This window comes from Mixophyes fleayi, chromosome 2, assembly GCF_038048845.1.
Source record: "Mixophyes fleayi isolate aMixFle1 chromosome 2, aMixFle1.hap1, whole genome shotgun sequence".
Classification (NCBI taxonomy): Eukaryota; Metazoa; Chordata; class Amphibia; order Anura; family Limnodynastidae; genus Mixophyes; species Mixophyes fleayi.
Genome location: NC_134403.1, coordinates 84,475,802 through 84,493,697, shown reverse-complemented (window position 1 = coordinate 84,493,697; position 17,896 = coordinate 84,475,802). Strand labels below are relative to the sequence as shown.

The 17,896-nt window shown below is 38.7% G+C and overlaps 1 protein-coding gene across 2 annotated transcripts in view; it reads right to left on the bottom strand.

The window, feature by feature from the left end:
- LOC142141207 (retinol dehydrogenase 7-like) overlaps positions 1 to 17,431 on the bottom strand; it is a 38,662-nt gene extending 21,231 nt beyond the window's left edge. Inside the window, exon 1 of one of the 2 annotated variants that reach the window (XM_075199426.1) lies at positions 17,351 to 17,431. The gene's annotated coding sequence lies outside the window, so the exon portion shown is untranslated. Of the gene's footprint in view, positions 1 to 15,840; positions 15,943 to 17,350 lie in introns of those variants that run through there. The other variant, XM_075199427.1, reaches the window with a different exon arrangement.
- Positions 17,432 to 17,896: the final 465 nt, after the last annotated feature.

The window sequence follows — 17,896 nt, the reverse complement described above, 5'->3', positions numbered from 1 at the left end:
GTATAGTTCATGTTCTACACAGGGCCGCCGAGGGGGTAGGGAGCGGGTACTAATTACCCGGGCCCGGGCCAGGGGCCCTCGCGCCGACAGGTTTGTGTTTTTTTTTTTTTTTTTCCCAAAACATTTTTTTTTGTTGTTTTTTACTTTTTATTATTTTTTTGCGGCGGGGGGGGCTCGGTCGTTGGTGGGGGGAGCAGGGTAGTAAAAAATATTCATACTCACGTGATCACGGCGCCGGCCTCCCTCCTCTCTGCTGATCTGTGCTTCATTCAGACTGTCTGAATGCCGGGTGTGACGTCATCATGTCACGCCCAGCATTCAGTCAGTCTGGAGCAATGGAGCACAGAGCAGCAGAGAAAACCAAGAGAGAAGAAAAGGAAAAGGTAAGTAAAGGGAGGAAAAACAGGGGGGGGGGGCTGTCATAGAGGGGTTAAAAAACAAGAAGGGGGGCCTGTCATAGAGGGGTTAAAAAACGAGGGGGGGGGCTGTCATAGAGGGGTTAAAAAATGAGGGGGCTGTCATAGAGGGGTTAAAAAACGAGGGGGGGCCTGTCATAGAGGGGTTAAAAAAATGAGGGGGGGGGGCTGTCATAGAGGGGTTAAAAAACGAGGGGGGGGCCTGTCATGGAGGTGCATTTGCCACGCCCCCAAATGCTTGACCACACATCCGATTTTTTTTTACCATACTCGACTATAAGGGGGGTCCCATTAATTTGTTGTACCAGGGCCCTGAATTCCTCTTGGCAGCCCTGGTTCTACAGTGCCGTGACTCACATCACTGTCTTTTGCATTTGTGTGATAACAAACGTAAGGAGTGCAATCTGTGATCATAGCTGGGGACTTCTGTCATTGGGATGAGATTTCGCAGCATAATAATTATGTCATCCAGTAGGGAGTGGGAACTTTTTAAATATGGGTTATACTTGCCTCGGTCAGGTGGTATAATTGAACTTTATTGAAAACTCTGGCTTCCAAGCTGACAGACCAATTTACTGATGGAAAGTCACTAGCTATTTGTATGATTTACACATTGGCATGGGTGGGAATTCTGGCCTGGAGGATTTATCAGCATATGACACCTGCCAAATAGAAGCGTGGATTTCCATAGTAATTAATAGTAGCCATGGGCAATTATGACAGGTACTGAATAATGCAATACCTTCTCCACCTCCAAACTGGGTGCTCTTAATTACTTTCACGTCAATTACTGCTTTCATTCAACTTCATACACTGACAAACTCTCCCTGCCAGAAACTCATACCTATACTTCTGCTGGGGTGGGATAGGATCTGACCCTTGGTGGAGAACTTGGAATGAAGAGAAATATATATATATATATACTGATACATTTCATAAACAAATCCAAATGAGAGCCTCAGTATCAACAATATCAGCATCTTGCCATGGAAAATGTATTATTTTCTATTTAAATGTAAACCATTCAGATTCTTGGTGATCACTTAATACACATAGCCCCATTTAGACACATTGGGCTTGATTCATCAAGGAACGCATTTTGCAGATAATACGATAATCGTTTCTGCGCATGCCCAGAAACGAGAGATGCGAAGTGGAAACCATGAGAATCCGATGCGCAACGGTTACTCCATTGTGTAAGGGAAGTGTCTCGCAAATTTAAATGAAACACCATTGCAACTGCATTTGCGAAGTTGGCTGACCACTTGAGAAAAAAGGGATGGGAATGGGAAGAGAGTGGGCGTGGAGTGAGCGGAGATCGTAAATAAGTTGAGAAGAGTAGGTGTTATTTCTTAGGACTTGAGAATAGTAGGCGTTCCCTCGATCCGTGTAGGATAGTTAAATAGAATGGTGTCTCAACTCCTTGCTCAAACTTAATGCAGCTCAGGGTCATGTTTAAATCTAAAACAGCTAGATAAAACAACAATTTAAAATGTTCAAAAAGCTCAAAAAAAAAATCAAAAAACTAATTATGCACAACATAAACACATCTTAATACACTTCACATTTTGTTTTTTTTGGGTTTTCAAGTTTATTGGTGATATATATCAAACATTAAACATTGTCTACATTTTTTTTAAAAGCCACCTCTTTTAACTCACAACCACCATTGTAACAAATTGCAATGTAAAGTGGTTAATGTGTCAACAGGTAGGTGCTGAGATTTGGGGTTTTGGTTAAAGCCGGAACTTCCGGAATGTCGGAACGCCGGAATGAGTCAGCTTACTATAGCGCCCTCTGCTGGTTGGTGTGTCTTGAATAAAGCTTGCTGTGTTTGCTATGCCTGTATAGTGCATTTGGCTATGCTACGCAGAAATGTTCTCTGGAATATGTGGAACAACTAGTACACATATTTTATATATATATATATATATATATATATATATATATATATATATATATATATATATTGGAGATCCCACCTATATATTCCAGTTATCTGCTCTATCTGCCTTAATGTATGCCAGAATGGATTGCTGAGTGCATTCCTGCAACAATCCTGACCAGGTTTTGTTACTTTCCCTGTCTGCTCTGTTTTTCTGTGCATCACATGACTCACCCTCAGGGCGGGTCACTCTAACCTGCTATTTAAACTCAGCACTGACATCTGCTCACTGTCAGTGCAACTTGTTGCTAGTCTGATTCCTTGGACTCTTGTGTATCCTGATCCTGTGTCGGAAAGGATGGCTGAGTGTTTTCCCCATCTATACACCTGCATATACTTGTGTCATTACAATCCACTATAACAGACTGCCTGATTCACAATTGAAGTTAGTTAGGACTCTATAGGGGCGTATTCAATTGTTCCTCCGGCCGCCGGAAAAACGAGCGCTCTAAAACTATTACCGTTTATACGGTAATTACTCGCTGAATTTCATCTCGCAGCTCCCTGAGCTGCGAGATGAAATTCAGCGAGTAAACTACCGTATTAACGTTTTTTGCGCGCAATATTACCGTATAAATGGTAATAGTTTTAACGCGCTCGTTTTTCCGGCGGCCGGAGGAACAATTGAATACCCCCTTATAGTGTGTGTTTCTGCTGGGGATGTGAATAGTGGTCTTTTACTTGTATTGAGAGTTTTTGTTGAGTTTACTGTTTTATAGACACTTTAAATGTTTGTAAGATATTTTATGTTACACAATAAAAGTGCATCTCTATTTTCAGATGTTATGTGCATTTTTATGTCTGTGTTTTTTTTCTTATAAATTGGCACCCAAATGTTATAGTTTTTTTGGGTGTGGTGTTGTGAAGCTTTTCAATCTAATATTTCTTAATTTAAATCTTATGTGGTTTTGGAAAGTTTCCATGGTGCATCTTTGTCTAACAGATCACCAGCTCTACAGAAACTGTGGAGGCAGGACACCTCAGATTCAACATTGATTTGCAAGGTAAAAATGTTTTCAAATATGGTTTATTTCACTTTTGAAAATATCTGTCGTCCCAAGAAAACAAATGTATTGTGATGAAAGTAAAGGCCTGTTTCATTTTTATAAACCTATACAAATGCAGGCACCAGAAAGTTTTGACTTAAACCAAAGTGTACCTTTGAATTCTGCCAAATTGAAAAGGTGTTGTAAGGGCTGCCTCTGGGCCAGCTGAGATTATCAGATGTGCTTTTATAGCCATAGCAATTAAAACATAACGATGAGGCTTGATTTGTAGAGTTTTCTTTTAAATAGACCAAACTAAAGCCTTTCCTTTAATGTACTACCAGGCCTTAGGTGGAACATGTCTGTCTCACCTGAAAAATAATCAGTAATCAAGGAGGATTGGCAAATTTAATTTCACGCAGAAGGATCAAGACATGGAGGATTTGCGTTTTGCAGCCTACAAGTATCTAGTTATGTTATTCCTTTTAGGTTATTGGGAGACCTGTGTTGCAGTTAGGGCAACATAGTGTAGATTTTAATGATTGAAAGTGCAGGTGTGTACAAAACAGTCAACAAATTTTTTAAATAAAATTGGCCTAAGATTGATTGCATTTTCTTTTCTATTTTAAACAGAAAAAAGATGGTATTTCCAGTTTGTTTTCACGTTTCATTTGATTAATGTGATTGTGTCTATAAATAAATACTCATAGTTTATTTTTGCAATAATCATTCACCTGTAAGTCTCTGCTGCTTTGGACACTGATTAACACCCTCTTCTCCTGCACATCCTTGATTCCATTGTTCATCTAGACACAGTTCTCTCCTTGCTACCTCTCTAACCGCTCCTGTAGTATACCCACCTCTGGCACATTCTCCCTTCCACTATCACTCTCTATTGAGGTCTCACAAGGCTCATTTTGATGCCAAATGTTGTACTTTAATCTTGTACAGCTCTAGTGTTGGGGTACTAATTTGATCATTTGTCCTCCAATGCCATCTCTACACTAAGGACACCCAAATGTACATTGCTTTTGCTCACCTACTTCTTACAGCACTATCGTCTGAAAACCACTGTCTTTCTGCATTTGCCTCATAGATGTCACAACATTGGCTAAAGCAAATCATGTTCTATACAGAGTTCATTCTTGTCCCTCATGCCACAGTCACTAACTGGCATCCAATCTCACTCACTCAATAACACCACTATACCCTCTGTATAGCATAAAATTTTGTTTTTCTGTAAGCTTGTGATGAGGCTAGGAGGAGCAGATTCCTAAGGCAAACTAGAACCCTAAAACTAACTGACCCTTATCAAAACCATATCATCAAGTTATGTTTTAAATTAGACACTTATTTTAAACCATAAGTAAATTAATGTATGCCTTTTATGGTAGTTACCTCAAAATGTTACACTTCATTTCTACACTTACATTTACAGATCCACTTTTTCAAAAAGTAACACTTATAAAACTAGTGCCTGTTGTCATTTGCATGCAATTAGTCTCCTGTTAAATTCTGTCAAATTTGCGAATAGCGGAGTACATTTCCATACGCTCCACCTCTGTGTGCTAGGGTACGAAGAATGAATCACAGGCAGCCATTTTAATAACAGGTGTAAGAAAGATCGGCGTGCAACGTGAGCTCAACCATACATGCTTAGAGAACCAATCAGAGCGCAGAGTAGTAGAGGAGAGTAAAAATGAGGTCGGTAGTTTTTCCCGAAGGGAATTAAGAGTCTTGACCGAGGGCATGGACATCTCCAACTAATTAAAGTTGCGGGCCTATCAAAGGGTCCGCAGATGCCTGCTTTTTAACAGGCGCAGGTCAGTGATGCAGCTTCAGAGGTGCTGGAGTGACCTCCGCCGCAGTCAACCAGAGCTGCTGAGTGAGCTCCGGGTAGAGAAGTGAGTTCTCTATTAGTCGCACAAATTCGTGCCTAAACATATTTATTTGGTATACTGTTCAAAAACCGTTAACCCAAATCACATGACATGGCTTACCACTACATATCAATCTTCCTCCACACTAGAATGGTAACACCCCCTCCAATGCAACCTGCTTTTGCTCCTGTCTCCTAAGTTTTGTGGCTGAACCTTTTCTTTACTAAATGTTTGAGGGTCGAACTCCCGAACATTAAAGCAGGTTTAGAATTCCAACTCTTGACCCCAGTGCTGTGATGCAGAAGTGCTACCCACTAAGGCAACTTGATGACCTTTCCTTTAAAACATTTTGCAGATTACAGTGGCAGATGTGTTTTTATTATTGTCCAAAGATTTGAACGCCATCTTTGAAAACCATGTCCACACTTACAGTTTCCCTTAGCTGAGTTTCACATATTTATAAGGTCAAATATTGATAAGGTCAAACGAAAACACCAACTGTATTATATATACCTAATCAGTCATTCATTTCTGGCTGTTTGAATTGTGATGGGGCCCCAACAAAGGACTATTTCAACATTATTATCATCATCATCACTTCTTTATATAGCACCACTAATTCAGCAGCGCTGTACAGAGAACTCCTTCACATCAGTCACTGCCCCATTGGAGCTTGCAGTTTAAATTCCCTAGCATATGTACACGCACACAGACAGACAGAGAGAAACAACATTCCCTAACATTTACACACAGACTAGAGTCAATTTTTTATAACAGCCAATTAACCTACCAGTATGTTTTTGGAGTGTGGGAGGAAACCAGAGCACCCATTGGAAACACACGCAAACACGGGGAGAACATACAAACTCCACACAGATCAGTCCATGGTTGGGAATTGAACTCATGACCTCAGTGCTGTAATGCAGAAGTGCAAGAGACTCAAACTACCATGCTACTTGACTGTGGTCCGCGTTCTGTTTGGGTAAAGCTGAGTTCATAGCGTAACCTGTAAGCCATAGATGCAGATAAAAAAAGGTTTCCAGCCAAATGTGGCATTTAACTTCAAGGAGAATGTCCCCTCCAAATCACCCCCCCCCCCTCTTAGGCCATTCCTAGTAATAAATGTCAGCATGCACATAATAATGTGAAAGTGAAAAACATTAACATTGTCAGCCAGGAAAAAAGCAACTTGCCATAAGAAAATTGCATGTGAGTGGTAGATACATGTCAAATATGAGGCAGATTTTTCATTGTGGACGAGCGTGTAGTAGATCACTTTTGAAGGAAAAAGTAAAACAAACAAGCTGGTTTGGGCCAAGTTACTGTGGTGTTTCTTTCCTTAATGAATAAACTCCACAATCTGCACACAGATGTTATGGCCATGCTTTGTATTTGAGCTCATGACGCCACTTTGTGAGACCAAAGTGCTAACCACTAAGCTACCTGTGAGATTCATAATTTGCATGTATTTTGGATTAATAATGAAGAGTACTATTAACTAGCACTTTCATCTGTAGCACGCATGCTGTATTGTTGATCTTCTCACTCTATTTTCAAAAAGAACTTTGTGTTAGTAGTTAGCTACTCCATCTTCCAAAAATGGAGTCATAAGTTCTAATCTAGACTCACACCCTTTATCTGTGTGGAGGTTGTATGCACTCTACTATGTATGTATTGCTTATGGAAGAGTACACTACGCATTTTTAATAACGGTCGAGAGAGAATTGTAAAACAGCATAGATTTTTACCAATTAATAATACATATTTCTTTAGGCGAGCAAATTACATGCATTTGCCATGATATACGCCCAGTTCAATTCAAACACAAACAAACCCATCAGACGATCTTTCTTTCATGTAGCAAAGTGTGGATTTAGCTCATTAAATACAATCCAAAGTCATTTTTCAAAGTTTACAAAATATGTAAAACTTGAGAAGGAATAATTAGGTTACAACTTTCCTGAATAAATACCCACAGGATTGTGTTTTAATATTTTAAACAAACTCGTCGGACCTCCAACATTGACCGTGACGTATACATTGCTTATCTTAAATTAGCGGAAGTGAACATAGAGGAACTTGTAAACTGAGTAAATTGCTTAGGATCCGTGGCATATTGCTTCCCGTTGCCTAAAGGACCGCAGGTGGGTGTGTTTTTTGGCTTTGCGTTACTTATTTGGTTTGCGTTTGTCCTGTTTTTACTTGAAGTACTCTACACAACTTACAATGCGGAAAAAACAAGATTCGTTCCTCGATGAATCAGGTCCATTGAGCGTAATTCATCAAGGCACGTATATGCTGATTTTGAGCATATCGTACACATAAAATCACTCTGCGTATGCCCAGAGCCGACAATATGACTGAAAAACAGAGACATACGGCCGTGCACACAGGCAATGTCCGTGCGAAACCACATGAGTCAGGACAGGAAAGAAGATACACTTGGAGGGTACATAGGGCCACTCCTCATTCCTGTGTCTTTTGGTTTTCCCCGCAGGCTGAAAAAATCTTAAAAAAAGGACTTAGGGAGGGCAGTATGCTGCCATGGAGTAGTAAATGAAGCCATCCTAACAGGTAATAACCTGTCATTTCCTCTCCCTCCTCCATGACAGCATACACTATGGGTTGATGCCAAACCTGCATTTCACCTAGGACAGCTGAATCTAAATGAGTTCAACTTGAGCACAATGTCTATATACAGACACTTTTTTTTTACAGTCATATTGCTGCACTTAACACCTTCCTTCCAAACTTGGCATCTGCTGAAGCGTAGACATTAATATGATAGTGTTTAGTGAGAGTATGTTTGGAGGACTGGACTGCAGCCTTACATAACTCTTTCACGAGGCAGATTCCTTTTCTGACCATGAAGTCGCCATGGATCTTGTTGAATGCGCGCTTATGCTATGAGGTACGTCCACCTTTTTTACTATGTATGTCTCTCTAATGCAACATTTTATCCATCTTGCCACTGAAGCCTTTGAGGCTGGACCCTTTTTAATGCCACTGACTAAAACAAATAACTGCTTTGTTTTCCTAAATTCCTGTGTCCTCCTCAAATACATTTGAATGGCACAGATCAAATCCAAACAATGAAATCTCCTTTCTTTTGAGTTCTTTGGCTTTCTACATAGCAAGGGTAGAACAACGTCTTGATTTATGGACTTGTGATTCTACTTTTGGCAGGAATTTTACATTAGTTCTTAACACAATTATATCCTCATGCATAATCAGAAAAGACTCCTCTGAGAATTTTTTGATTAGCTTGGTAAATTGGAATGTGGAGATATGCATCATTTAGATCTACTGATGTAAGGAATGTTCCTTCCTCCATTACATTGAAGATGGTTCTCACTCTCCTAGTATTAAATTGTTTGTTGAGGCCTCTTAAATCTGAAAGCCTCCTCTGTACTTTTCTACTATGAAAACATGTGAATAAACACTTTTTTGTGTTTCTGGAGTTTTGCAAATGACTGATTCAGCAACATGTTTAGATTTTGCTTAATTACCACCTGATTTTACCAGGTTCTGGGATTGGTGATATTTTGGAATACTCCTTGTTGTGATAGGAACTCCTGTCTGTAACCTGGCTGTATTGTAGAAAATACCCACTTAAATGTTGTGGTTAACGCCCATTCTGCTAAAAAAAAAATAGAAATACCATCAAATGGGTCTCTCTGGCATCATTGGGAAAATATTTTTGCAGATCGTCACCTCTGCGCTTCTTTGCTGGCATAAAACTGCCTTGAAGTGCAAAGCTGATAGCTTCTTGGGCAAATTTTTCCAGGTCTATAAAGGCTTACTTCTCTATACTCTGAACATGGGCTTGGTGAAACCTTTCGGTAGGTCTATCTTGGGGAAGCCAGCCTGATTTTCCCCCAGACAACTTTGAAGTAATAGCATCTAATTTTTGCTCAAACAGATAATCCCCTGCAAATGGGAGTGATATCAATTTTTTCTTAGACAGTAAATCCACCAACCATGGGTGTAGCCATAATACTCTTCTTATAACAACTGAGTAAACCATGGTCCCAGAAGCTAATCTAATTTCAACCAGGGATGCTTTACACATAATTTCAGTTGCTAGCTCCATATTTTGGACAATCTTTAGACGTTCACTCCTCTTTATTCCATGCTGTATACAATTTTTCCAAATAATTACCCCAGATGTGTAGTGCTCTGGCTGTCATTGCTGTAGCCACAACAGGCCTTAATACTACCCCAGAAATCAGGTGTAATTTTTTTTTGCACATCCTTCAATGTATAGTATCCCTGAAAGAGTTAACAGCCTCAAGAGGAATTGTAGTTCTTTAAGTCAGTCTGGCTACTACTGTGTCCACCCTTGGGGGTGTATCCCAAACCATAGTGTCGTCAGGAGATAACGTCCAATCTTCTAATATAATTCTGCTGATAACCTTATTTAATAGAAAAGGATAACCCTTCTTTTTAGGCCCCTGAAACAATGCATTGTGAATGGCTTTTAACAGATTTTCCAACAAATCCTCCTTAAGTAGACCAGTCCCACCACCTATGCTCTGTTAATACTCAGAGGAGGGCATCTGCCAGACCTTCAGGATAAGCTGCAATCTCCTATGCTCCTGCTCCTTCTGGCAAATAGAAGTAGGTAAGCACAGAAAATATAAAAACTGTACTACCTGACTCTACTACAAGGACAGGAAAGAAGACACAGAGGGGGGAGGCGTGGCCCTATCTACCCTCCAAGTGTGTCTTCTTTCCTGTGCAAGGGGGGGGATTAACCCCGTAGTGTATGTTGCCATGGAGGAAGAAGAGGAAAAACAAAGATAAATAAATACTAATGGCAAAAATATCTATAAACTGCAAAAGAAAAATTGCTGTCTCTCTCCGCGTATTGTTACATGTGTAAACAGAAAGTGTTCCATTATATGAGCGGAGAAACAAAATGCCTCTGGTTCATTTGGATTCCCAGCTATTCCGGAAAATAAGTTAGATGCTAGGCCCAGGAAATTCAAGGATTTGATCACCTAGAATCCACTCATTACCATATGGTTTTCTTAAGCATTTTGGCCAAAAATGAAATATTGTTACCTCTTATGTGTGCATTTTCTCCATGCAGATCTTCTCCTGTGTGACCCCCCATGAGCCATTTCCTTACTGCTACTCTCCTTTGGCAATTTCAGACTGGGAGCAGTTGGTTGTCACTCATTTGTGTTAGTTTGATGTCATGTGATATCATGAATGCAGTGTACCTAATGACTGCACCAAGCCATGTGATATATGTAGTTTCATGCATTATGCAAGGAATCTCAGCCCCAGATAACATTAATACAGCCCCCCAAATACCATTAATATACCCAGCAAATAACAGTAATACAACCCCACAGACACTTCACTAGTTGCTCAGCCAGTGTGCAGAGCAGAGGAGAACAGTTGAGATTGAGGACCTGATTCCTTAACAACTGCAAAACAAATGTACAATTCTTTTTTAAAACGCACGTACAGTATATCGGGCATACGCACGTCCGTGCAACAAGGAGCAGATGTATAGATATGTCTGTTAATGAATACGGGAGTAGATCTGCTCTGCTCTAACAGACAATACTCTACAGGACGTCCAATAAATATGTACAATATAAAGTCCCAAAAGAATGCACAGAAAATAAAAAAGCTATTCAATTAATGTCACCTGTTAATATAGTCATTAATGACAAAACATTAAATAAAAAAAAAGATTTTCACCCCCCTACCCATAAAATTTGGATTTTCTTAATGTTTATTGTAAAAAAACATTTTTCCTTTTGCTTCTGATTGTAAGCATCAGGAATATACAGCATTCATCACTAGTAATCAGCACTTACACCACACCTGTAGTTGATGCAAGTGATACAACAGAACAACATGTACTTTTAAGATGTCCAAAACTTAAATCGGACGCTGCTGAGTGCGCTCAAGCTTGGCACATCCACACTGTACGTTCACTAAGTCCAGTCTTCACCTCATTTTCCTCATGAAATCATAGCCTGTAGTTAGGGTATGAGAATAGCCCTAGTGCTCTGGGGGATAGCATCTATTTATCAGTGCCAAAGGCAGTAATTGAGCAGATTGGGGACATTTCTTACTAAATGCAAGATGGGATTATTTATTTAACCTGGTGGGGATGGAGTAGGCATTTGCAGACAGAAGTTACCTGATCTACGGGTAGAGACACAGTCCAGCAAGAGAACTAAGATTCTCTTTATGAACTTGCATTTTACACCTTTCCATTTTTTTATTGGAAAATCCCATGTCTAGGCACACATTAATTTTAAATGTAATAAAACATTTTAAAACGCAAAAGTGACACATGTATCATGTGACCTAATGTCCTTTCAGTCTCAAGATTAATTAACCTAACTGTTTTTTAAGAGAAAATGTTAAACTTCAAATGAATGAAATGGATAGTCCTATAGTTATAATAGTTTCATTTTAATGGGAAGTTTTCCACCATGCACATTTTCTTGAGAATCCACCAAGCTGAAAATGAAGGTATATTTAAACTATATATAGTATTGTTATATGCAGTGAGCACAAAATGTGAATTTTACTGTTATATAAAAAAAAATGTGCATAGGAAAACTAAACTGTTTCTGGTACCAAATAATATGCTCGACATCAATGGGTTTCAAGTCTGTACTGATGGAAGTTGTTTGCTTTGGTTATTTGACGTAGTAGTGGGGTAGTGTTTGTCACATCTCCAGCATTTTAAATTATTTTCAGATGCAGGCTGCTATTAGATACACACCCATAGTCAGCTAGGACGTTTTATTAGTAAAAACAAGTCTCAGTAAAGTAAAGAAATAAAAGTGTTAAATGAGGATAAGGAGTGTCTATGATTGGTACATATGTTCACTTATTTAAGTACATGACACACAACTAATCATTTTTGAACGAACGCCAATAATATACTGAATATTAATGAGCGAATAAAGTCAGTATTTCACTTTAATATATATTAAAAGTTGTGTCTTATTGAGGTGACTGATATACATGAAATAACTGAAGGGTTTAAACTTAACTAATAGAGATGTGCACTGACCTCTGTGTTTTGGTTTTGGATGTGGTTTTGGTTCTAAAACATGTTCGTTTTTTAGTTTTGTAACTGGTTTTGCCAAAAAATCGTGAAAGTTGGTTTTGGTTTTGTTCTTAATTAAACATTGTGAAAAATAGGTAAGATAATGTACATTTTAGCTGTTTTTATTCCTATATTACTATTCTCTTCCAGTCATTTCATGATCCCTTCACAACTGTCCCGATTGTCACCGATTGGGCAAAAGTGTGTAGTGCGCTGTTTTAATGAAGGATTTTGTCATTTTGCCAACATTGCATTTGCTTTCTCACATTCAATTCCAAAAATAATTAATCAGTCTATACAGTTCTCTAACTCCACTTAGCATAAATCATCATCCATTATATCTCCATACTACATGAATTCTTTGCCAGGGCCAAAAACTGTCATCTTAATTTGTCAGAATGTGGACTTTCAATTGCATAGTCAAGACATGTTTTGGGCAACCAAATCTGCATCAATGTAAATATTATTCATACTTACATGTGTTGGAAGGGTAAATATTGGCCTATCTGAACTGTCTGTTATACATATTTCTTGCACTTCACTAATAGAACATATAGTATATTATTTGTATATATTCCATAATTATATACATGGGTCCTGGGGGCCACTTCTCCTGCAAGTCTCAGACCTCGGGCAGTCCCCTTAACCCCGGGTTGGACAAAGCTTCCCCGGGGATGATTCTTCAGTCAGCCCCATAAATATATACGAGTCCCCTGGTTTGGTTCTGAAGGCAGCATTACGGCCCAGAGCATATAAGTAAAACAATGTATGAAAGCTCTGCTCTTGGCTATCGATGAATGCTTTGCCCATCAAAAAGGGCATAGTACTAGTCTTTGAAATTTTTGGTATAGGTGCAGGCCAACTTCGTCTAGTTTCTTTTATAAATGTAAAGTCTATTCATTCATACCACTGACCATTCAATGACCTCTGCTTGTTACTGTAGCTTCTATAAGGGATGCCCTGTAGCATTCAATATATAGTGTGTGTAGTTTTGAAGTTTTGTAGTATTGGTGAAGGCCACCTTCGTCTATTATCATCAACATTTAATTATATAGCAACAGCAAAACTATTATATCGTTTTCTCTGTTCCTCTTTTACCTTGAACATTATTTTCAGAGCAGAGCACTGCAGCTAACATCCTCCCTACACACTGCCTGTTCAAAAATGGCACATGAGAAAACAAGGGAGGATTATATATAAAAAATATCGATCCAAAACTCTTGAGAGTTTTGCATCACTATTTTCCCAGTAATGATGTTTTAAGATCTGAAATTGGTGCACGAAACCGAGTCATGACTTGGTTTCACTTGGAACCCCAAATCTCGGATTTCTGCAAATCCAAACCGCTCATCTCTATTGCCTAATGCTAATATATAGATATATATATATATATATATATATATATATATATAGGTAGATAGATATAATATAGATAATCAATACATACAAAATGGAAGATGAATAAACTGGTTATAACACAGTATTAGGACATATAAGAGTTAACAGGGCTTGCAGTGCATATATTGACAAATTAAGTTATTTTTCAGTTATTACATTGTTATTCAAGGTATATGGGCACATGTCTTTAATATTTTATACATTGCAACTTATCTAAAGATATGTGTCCTCCATTGTGGGAAAAAAGGAAGTAGTGGTAAATTTCTCTGCACCAGATAAGGGGCCTGATTCATTAAGGATCTTAAATTAAGAAGTTTCTTATTTAAGTCTCCTGGACAAAACCATGTTACAATGCAAGGGGTGCAAATTAGTTTTCATGTAGCACAAAAATATCAACTTTAAATTTCAGTGTACAAATAAGCTATCAAGTGATTGTGTGCTACATGAAAAACAGTCAGTATTTATGTGTAAAACAGAAAACTAATTTTCACCCCTTGCATTGTAACATGGTTTTGTCCAGGAGACTTAAATAAGAAACTTTTTAATTTAAGATCCTTAATGAATCAGGCCCAAGATGTGAAAAGGTCTTTTGGGCTTTAAGCCAGTATCTGGGGGATGTTGAGAGATTTTTAGTGGTCTTGTCATATGGAGCGATATTATTGGCTAAAAGTCTTATATGATGTATTTATCTACATATTATTTTGTGGTTTAAGCCATAGATGGCATGCAATGTTAATATGTAACCACCATTGTTCAATTTGAATTGAATGGTCTGTATTGCTCATACAAGAATAAACGGAGCTCCTCTGCAGCAGGTTGCAATATTAGGAGAGAAGTCTCTCTGTAACTAAACCAATAGGAAGAACATGCTGTGGAGAAAACCCCTGTGTGGTATGTGGATTCATACACTGGGGCAGGGCTAGTGATGTGAGTTGTAAGCGCAACTTTTTTTTTTTGTGAGCGGCACCACAAAAACACATTTAATGCTGGTAATATGAATTGTATTCCTAACCCTAACCCCTAACCCTAACTGCTAACCTTAACCTTAACCTATAATCCTAACCCCTAACCATAGGCCTAGCCCAAAAGTAATACTTACATGGGTCCTTGCGTTGCCGCTTTAAAATCGGAAATGTCCCAGTCGCGCTTGCAAAGTGGTTTGAAAGTGTTGCTCTCTCCTTACTTTGCATTTCCAGTGTGTCTGTTTCCAGGTAAGTAGTTATTTTTTACAGGTCGCTTTCTTCACTATCGTATTAATTGTGTAGGTGTAAACACTGTCAGTGTTTACATCACCATTAATGCTCCTCCATGTCAGTGTTATGCTGGATGTATGGTCCTTGGCTATAATATCACAGCCAAGCTCCACAATCTCAGTCTCAGGACTCTAGGATGCTGCCCCCACCACCCAAATGTCAAGGTAAGAAGCAGCTGGGGTGGGGGCTCTTCTTACCAGTAGTTGGTGCTGTTTCCAAGTGATGGAATACACAATTTTCAGCATTTACTTATAGAAAAATAAATAATTAATCTTTATATTATTTATACTACGAACTTAAAAAAGAACAACTATGTCACCCATAAGACTTGATCAGCCTATAAAAATCACAATATTTTTCCTTTTGTGTGCTAAATAAAGTGAAATGGTTATTCAATCCTATTCCTGCTTAGCCTATTAAAAAGTAGTTAAATTTAAACTGTAACTCACCCTCACCCTACTAATAGAGACCTGGGGGTTCCAGGGTAATGATCACTGCAGAGTGGGAGAAATCATCCCAGCCAGTGCTACAAGGTTCTTGTCCAAGCTATGAAAAAACTCAAGAACAGAGGTTTAAGCAGTGTTTTGTCAGTAAGAACTGCTCCCAGTTGTCAACATTGGGACAAAAAGAATTACAGCTCTGTTGGTGCCAATTCAGGGAAACCCCACAATTCTGCTAGTTTAGGAAAAGGGGGTCGATTTTGGTCAAAAATTAGTTTATAGGCTGTTGTTTAATTCAGGTATCTTATTGCAGTAAAATAAATTCTGTACGGAAAGAGATTTAGTAGGAAATCATGAGACTATTTTCGGAAAAAGCTAAGGTCTAAAATGGTTGTTAACTCTTCAAATTAAATTAAGTTGCATAGCACTCACCTCTATTCAGTGGATTTTGTGCAGCACGGGTAAGGTCTGATTCACTGTAGTGAGAAAGAATGTGATCTCCAAAAAATGACAGTGTAATTTACAGAAAGAATGGGAGGAGAACAAATCAAGACTGCACGGACAAAATGGGACGGACTTGTTTGTGCAGTACTACTAGTAATTCAACCAGGCATTTTAATCATGATTTTTGTGATTTATGCTTTGTAGATAATGTGCATAACACAGTTATGCTTTTACAATCTCATTGTATTCTAAATGTAATTTTTATATGGCTTTATTAAAGGAAAATTCAATTGAAGTACAAACAGTTTTACTGCATATTGCTGATACAAAAGGCATGATTGAGAGTTTACCATAATTCAGACAAGCAGCTTGGATGCCCTTAAGCCTGCTAGTATAACCATACTTTAAAGGGGTAATTCAATAATAAAGAGATCAGGACAGTCTGCCAACTGTCCTGAATTTGGTGGGTGACTGTATCACTTAGTCGGGATTTGGTCAGACTGCAAGGACAGTTGGGAGGTATGTCCTGCTTCACGCTGTGCTGCTTGTGAAGGCATAACTGCATGCACCTAACGGTAGTGCACACAGTATTGCCTGTGTATTTGTCTAATATCCATATTACAACATAGGAGCCCCCCTATCTTAAGGATTAGCAGACAGCAGCTTCTTACATGTCAGGCTGCTCCTCCATGTCAGTGTTATGCTGGACGTATGGTCCTTGGCTATAATATCACAGCCAAGCTCCACAATCTCAGTCTCAGGACTCTAGGATGCTGCCCCCACCACCCAAATGTCAAGGTAAGAAGCAGCTGGGGTGGGGGCTCTTCTTACCAGTAGTTGGTGCTGTTTCCAAGTGATGGAATACACAATTTTCAGCATTTACTTAGAGAAAAATAAATAATTAATCTTTATATTATTTATGCTACGAAATTAAAAAAGAACAACTATGTCACCCATAAGACTTGATCAGCCTATAAAAATCACAATATTTTTCATTTTGTGTGCTAAATAAAGTGAAACAGTTATTCAATCCTATTCCTGCTTAGCCTATTAAAAAGTAGTTCAATTTAAACTTTAACTCACCCTCACCCCACTAATAGAGACCTGGGGGTTCCAAGGTAATGACCACTGCAGAGTGGGAGAACTCATCCCAGCCAGAGCTACATGGTTCTTGTCCAAGCTATGAAAAACTCAAGAACAGCGGTTTAAGCAGTCTTTTGTCAGTAAGAACTGCTCCCAGTTGTCAACATTGGGACAAAAAGAATTACAGCTCTGGTGGTGCCAATTCAGGGAAACCCCACAATTCTGCTAGTTTAGGAAAGGGGGGTCGATTTCCTTTACTTTATAGGCTATTGTTTAATTCAGGTATCTTATTGCAGTAAAATAAATTCTGTATGGAAAGAGATTCAGTAGGAAATCATGAGACTATTCTTGGAAAAAGCTAAGGTCTAGAATGGTTGTTAACCCTTCAATTTAAATTAAGTTGTGTAGAACTCACCTCTATTTAGTGGATTTCGTGCAGCACGGGTAAGGTCTGATTCACTGTAGTGAGAAAGAATGTGATCTCCAAAAAATGACAGTGTAATTTACAGAAAGAATGGGAGGAGAACAAATCAAGACTGCACGGACAAAATGGGATGGACCTTTCCGTGCAGTTCTACTAGCAAAACAATCAGGCATTTTAATCATGATTTTTGTGATTTATGCTTTGTAAATAATGTGCATAACACAGTTATGCTTTTACAATCTCATTGTGTTCTAAAAAAAAATTTTATTTGGCTTTATTAAAGGAAAATTCAATTGAAGTGCAAACAGTTTTACTGCATATTGCTGATACAAAAGGCATGATTGAGAGTTTACCATAATTCAAACAAGCAGCTTGGATGCCCTAAGCCTGCTAGTATAACCATACTTTAAAGGGGTAATTCAATAATAAACATGTTATTCCACCAAACCGCCACCCTGTCAGAGCGGCTGTGGCTCTCTTAGTTTGGTCTCGTGAGATTACTAAATCTCCTGAGACCAGACTAAGTACAGACCCGTC